The sequence below is a fragment of the Rhineura floridana genome, chromosome 22, assembly GCF_030035675.1.
Source record: "Rhineura floridana isolate rRhiFlo1 chromosome 22, rRhiFlo1.hap2, whole genome shotgun sequence".
In the NCBI taxonomy this organism is placed as follows: Eukaryota; Metazoa; Chordata; class Lepidosauria; order Squamata; family Rhineuridae; genus Rhineura; species Rhineura floridana.
The window spans coordinates 7,114,783-7,120,814 of record NC_084501.1 but is presented as its reverse complement, the minus strand read 5'-3'; positions in this window follow the sequence as shown (position 1 = coordinate 7,120,814).

The window sequence follows — 6,032 nt, the reverse complement described above, 5'->3', positions numbered from 1 at the left end:
TCAGTGCTCAGTATAGAGATAAGAAAAAAGAAAAGAGGCACGAAACGTGACTTGCCACTTCCAGTTCTGATTTTGATTTAAAAAAAGGGAGGGGGGGAAATCCCCAGGGCGGAAATGAGAGTTGTCCATAGAAATCAACAGAAATTTTAAAGAAGGAAATTTGAGGAGCTAAAGTTAGTAGGTTGACTTTTTCTGCAACCTTAGAGGGTGTCTTGTATGGGGAATGTATGGCTGGAAACCCAGCAAATCAGCCTCAGCTCCCCTTCTGATCTGCCGCAGTGTCAATAGTGGACTGCACTGCAGGGCTGTTGTAAAGCTACTGTCAGCACGGCCTGCCCAAAAAAACTGTAATTGGAGTATATCAACAGTGGACTACAGTGTACAGGGCCAGGGTAAAGAGGTGCGTCTTCAGCATGTAACAAAAACTGAATTAATGAAGGTGCCAGGCGCACCTCTGCGGGGAGAGAATTCCACAGCAATGTGGGGTCGGAGGTCTGACAGCCCTGGGAAACACTGCAAGGTTGTTGTAAGCTACCCTTTCAGCCACAATCTCTTATAGAAGTAGAATACTACTGGCCTACCTTACAGAGCTGGTCTAAACCTCTCCTTTAGCCTCAGCCTGATCCACAACCAGGTGTAGTCGTCCAGAGTCTCGGGTGGTCTTAGGCCCCTTACTTTTTTGGGAGCAGGATCCCAACAGGATTCCTATGTCTCCAGCATCCTACAAGCCAATTAGCATGAAAGGGGGGTGTGTTAGCCACTGAGAAGAGTCTTCTAACATGCTTCCTTGTCCTTTGCTGCTGACTGGAGCCATTCAGAGTGAGTGAGTCAGCCACAGAGAAGACTCTTTTCAGTAGCTAATACTCCGCTTTCATGCTAATTGGCTGCTAGAGACATTTGTTGTTGTGGGAGAAGACATTAACAAGGTTTGCATTCTCAACTCATCAGCAAAAACGGGGGAGAAGAAGGGAGCATGGCTATGACTAACATGAAGGGAGCCTGCTTTTCTGAATTTGCCACTACACTACTGTCCACAACTGCCAACTTTTACAAGCCATTCCTAGGCCCCTTCCAACTTGTTGTGCCAGAACAATGGACTCAGTTTGCATTGACAGGGCAATTTTTTTAAATGTTGAAAAACATTTCAAAAAAATCAGTGGGCAATTTTTTTAAATGTTGAAAAACATTTCAAAAAAATCAGTGGGTGCATCCAGGTGACCTGTTTAGTAAGCATTCATTTTGAATTATTTGCAGGGAGGTTAGATGGCAAGAGCCAGTGTGGTGTAGTGGTTAAGGTGCTGGACAACGACCTGGGAGACCAGGGTTTGAATCCCCACATAACCATGAAGCTCACTGGGTGACCTTGGGCCAGTCACTGCCTCTCAGTCTCATGAAAACCCTATTCATAGGGTTGCTGTAAGTCGGAATCAACTTGAAGGCAGTACATTTACATTCAGATGGCGTTGTGCCAAAGCAACTGTTTTCCCACACTCCAGTGCATTCTCCCATGACTTTCCTTGCCACAAAAATCCCAACCTTTCAGGGTTTGTTGTGCAAGACCTCCAAGTTGTGCAATCTGGATTTGCTGGTATGTGATTGAATCCCACCCCAAAATAGTGAGTTGAGAAGCACTCTTTGCGATAAGGAAAGTCACGGGAAAATGCGCTGAAGTGTAGGAGAACGTTTGCGTAAGATACGTTCACGTGGTTTCCACTTAGCGGCCAAAAAGGTAAAGTGTTCTTTTTAGAAAGGTTGGATCTGAGCATGCCTGAAGCCTGTGCTTGCAGGGGATGGTTCCAAGATGGATTACAAACTGAGAACTGTGAAAAAAAACTATGAAATAAACCCAGTTATTGTTTGCATCTTACTGGTGTAGCCAACATATATTGGCGACAAAGGTAAACTGGATGCATGGGTCTCCTGGATTTCTTCACACATTGTGAGTAGCAGTGTGATAGGAAAATGGCTGTTTATGGACTTATGAAGGAGTTTGATGCTGATCAGGAGGACTGGGTGCTGTATACAGAGAGTATACTTTCGTTCCAGTACTTCATTACTAATTATATTAATGATGATAGCAAGAAGCGTGCTATTTTGCTGAGTGTTTGTGGAGCAAAGTCATATGGACTGATGAGGAGTTTGGTTGCTCCTGAAAATCCCAGTGCCAAATCCTTTGAGGACTTGACTGGGATTGTCTCAGATCACCACAACCCCAAGCAATCTGAAATTGTGCAGCGATTTCAGTTCAACAGTTTTTCACGCTCTCCTGGGATGTCTGTGGCAGTTTATGTAGCAGAACTGCGTCGCCTGTCAGAGCATTGTGAGTTTGGAGACACCTTGAATGCCATGCTGAGGGACCGGCTGGTCTGTGGCACCAATGATGAGAGGATTCAGAGGCGCTTATTGGCAGAATCCAGTTTAGACTTTTAATAAGCCCGGAAAATTGCACAAAGCGCGGAGGTTGCAGCTCAGCACGCTTTAGATTTACAGGCACTCTCTCAACGTCCAAGTGATGCCCAGGCACTTACTGCCACCATCCATAAATTATCCAGTACCACATTGGCTAAAAAGGACTGTTCAGGTAAAGAGAGAAACCACTTACATGGTGCAACACCCTGTTTTCGCTGTGGAGGGAAACATGATGGCCACCCATGCCCCCACAGAAGCAGCAAGTGCTGGTTTTGCCATCTTAGCCAAAAATGTGTCATAGAAAAAGGGCGCAGACAAAGGGGAAGGAAGTTAGCAAGAAGTAGATTCACCAGATGGCAAGCACGGTAGGGCCGCACTCATATGGCAGGTTACGTTCCAGACCCCCGCCGAAAAGCAAAACCTGCCGAAAAGCAGAACTCATTCAATAGAATGGCGCCCGACACCCGAAAAACGCCATAAAAGCGGAGCAAGCGCCGTATGAGTGGGGCCTTACTCTAATTGAAAGCTGCTGGATTAGCGGAACGCCGCAAAGCAGGGCCCTACTGTACAGGATAGCATAAGGGCACAGATGAAGTGTACACTATGTACAACATTGTTAGACAAGACTATAAAGAAAAACCACTGCAAGTGGATGTTATTGTTAATGGGAAAAGCATAACCATGGACGTGGACATAGGAGCTTCTGTGTCTATAATTAGTGAAGCCACGTAGAACTGTTTGTGGCCAAAGAATAAGGGGTCACAGTTGAGACCACTGAAAATGATGATATGCACATATATTGGTCAAGAAGTCCCAGTGAGAGGCAGTATTAATGTAGTACGCAGAAGAGACATTTCAATTGCCTTGTATTTTAGATGTATTGTACCAGTGAAAATACAAATAATTGTACTTCTGGGTTGTTGTTTTTTTAAATGAAACTTACTGGTAGAACAAACTGAGCATGCCCAGTTGCCAGGTAACAAGAGGGAGTGGAAATGTTAAATTATAGGGCGTGGTCTTTAGGAAACTGCATGATCGATGCTTCCCCTTAAGTGTGACTGGAAAACACCGTGTTTGCAGCTGGTGTTGAGCCCTTACTGTGGACGGTGCAAACAGAAAACGGAGGTAAAAACAGTGTCTTTAGCACAAAATTATGCTCCCGTGTGGCTAAGCCCGGAATCAAATTTCTCCCCCCACTCCTACCAAGAAATGCTTTCTCACCTTGGAGTCTTCGAATTGCTGCCTTGCTTTGCTGATCCCTGGAGAGGAGGAAAATCAGACTCTGGAAACTAGGGATGCAAGTGCAGGCACACCACAATTAAGGTTTCATTGCAATACCAGCGTTATGTCTCATAGTGTGCTGCCTCACCTCACCCCCTCCCTACATTTCCATGCTGACCAGGCTAGGATTCCAGGTTTCATATAGCTTGAGATCCTTCAGTTACTCATAGAATCATAGAAGAGTAGAGTTGGAGGGGACCTATAAGGCTATCGAGTCCAACCCCCTGCTCAATGCAAAGATCCAACTTAAAGTGTACCCGACAGATGGGCTGTCCAGCTGAAGTCACAGGGATTACCAGTTGTTTTGGTGGGTTGTATTCAATGCCAGCTATACTCAGAGTAGCCCCACTGAAATGAATTGACACTTAGGCCCATTAATTTCAGTGGGTCTAGAATCATAGAAGAGTAGAGTTGGAAGGGGCCTTTAAGGCCATCAAGTCCAACCCCCTGCTCAATGCAGGGATCCAAATTGAAGCATTCTCAACAGGTGCCTGTCCAGCCGCCTCTTGATGGTGTCCAGTGTTGGAGAGCCCACCACCTCCCAAGATCATTGGTTCCATTGTTGTATTGTTCTAACAGGTAGGAAGTTCTTCCTGAAGTTCAGCCGAAATCTGGCTTCCTGTAAGTTGAGCCCATTATTCTGTGTCCTGCACACTGGGTCTACTTGCAGGGCTCCTTCAGATGATCTGATTTGCTCGCACAAAGGTCACACAGAGGTTAGATTGTATCTGGACTCTACTGAGCATTCATTCTGATTTGTTTGCAGAGTGATTATATGACAATGAGCATTTATCCTGCATTCATCCCAATATGCTTGTGGGATGTTTATTTATTTTAATCTGTTTATAGCATTTATACATATCCTCCAAGGAGCTCAAGGTGGGTTCTCCCCGCTCATTTATCTTCACAACAACCCTGTCAGGTAAGTTAGGCTGACAGACAGCAGTCTCCCAGGCTTCATTTCATGCTCTTCTGTGCATTTCCTTATTGCTTCCTTAACCGCAAAAAAATTCTGTTCCTTTTTTTTCCAAGTGGATTTGTTGTGTTAGAGGAACAGAGAGCTTTAATCCCCTTTAATGGTGCAAAATTGATGATGCTACTGTAATTTTTCTGGTATGCGCTTGAATCCTTCCCACAAAATACTGACAGTCTGGAGGTCCTCTGAGGATAAAGGAGATGGATATATAGCCCACTGTATTGCTTTTGTCACTTTTCGTGATCATTGTTTGCTCTACGTTTCTTGTTGATATCCACTTGGGCTCAATTGAGGAAAAGCAGAATATATTGCCAAAATAAAGAAACAAATATGAAAGGTTCACTGCGAGCGGCATCAGAGGAGGCCCAACAGGAACATCAGCTGACCTCACAACTGCCTGATACTGAGTCAGACCATTGGTCCATGTGTTGGTCCCAGGCTATGGTCTGAAGGCACATGAGGCCAGCACCCTGCTGAAGCTAAGCAGGGTCAGGTCTGGTCAGTGCCCGGATGGGAGACCACCTGGGAACCATATGGAAGCCACCTTGGGTTTCAAACATGAAAAGAAAGACGGGGTATACATGAAATAAATAAATGTTGTTGGCATGGACTCTCCAATCAGCAGCAGCTCTGCAGGGTTTCAGCCCTACCTGGAGACATCCAGGACTTTTGCATACACAGGAAATGCTCTACCACTGAGCTACAGCCCTCAAGATCTAAGATAAGCAGCATTTTGTGCCAGCCATGTTGGCTCTATAACTTAAAGAGAGAAAGCTGATGGAATATCAGAAGGGGTCAGGTTCTCCTTTCAGGCCCAAAGCCAGGGTGGGTCTAGGGGGCCTCACACTCCTAAAATGTCCCTATATATTTATTTTTTTTTACAAAAAATGAATAAATTTATTACAGATTTCCATACACACATACACTTTTTTGGCTCCCCCCAAAACCTATAGGCCGGCTACGGGTCTTCACAGCACATCACCAAACACTTCACCAAAAAAAAGACAATGCAAGTTATATAAAGAAAAGATATAATATCCAATATCTCCTGACGTACTCTGCCAGTTTTGATATATTATAAAAGGAGTTCCATCGTCCCTAAGGCTGTGTGTGTACACACCATACCTTTAAAGCACATTAAACACCTCCCAAAGCATCCTGAGAACTGTAGTTTGTTAAGGGTGCTGGGAATTGCAGCTCTGTGAGGAGTAAACTACAATTCCCAGGACTCTTTGCGGGGGGGGCAATGTGCTTTGAATGTGCTTTAAATGGTGTGTACGCAGCCTGTGTTGATTGTCTCTCTCTCTCTTTTTTTTTAACCAGAGTCCTTTGGAGAAGATCATATTGTTTTACATGATCAAAGTGG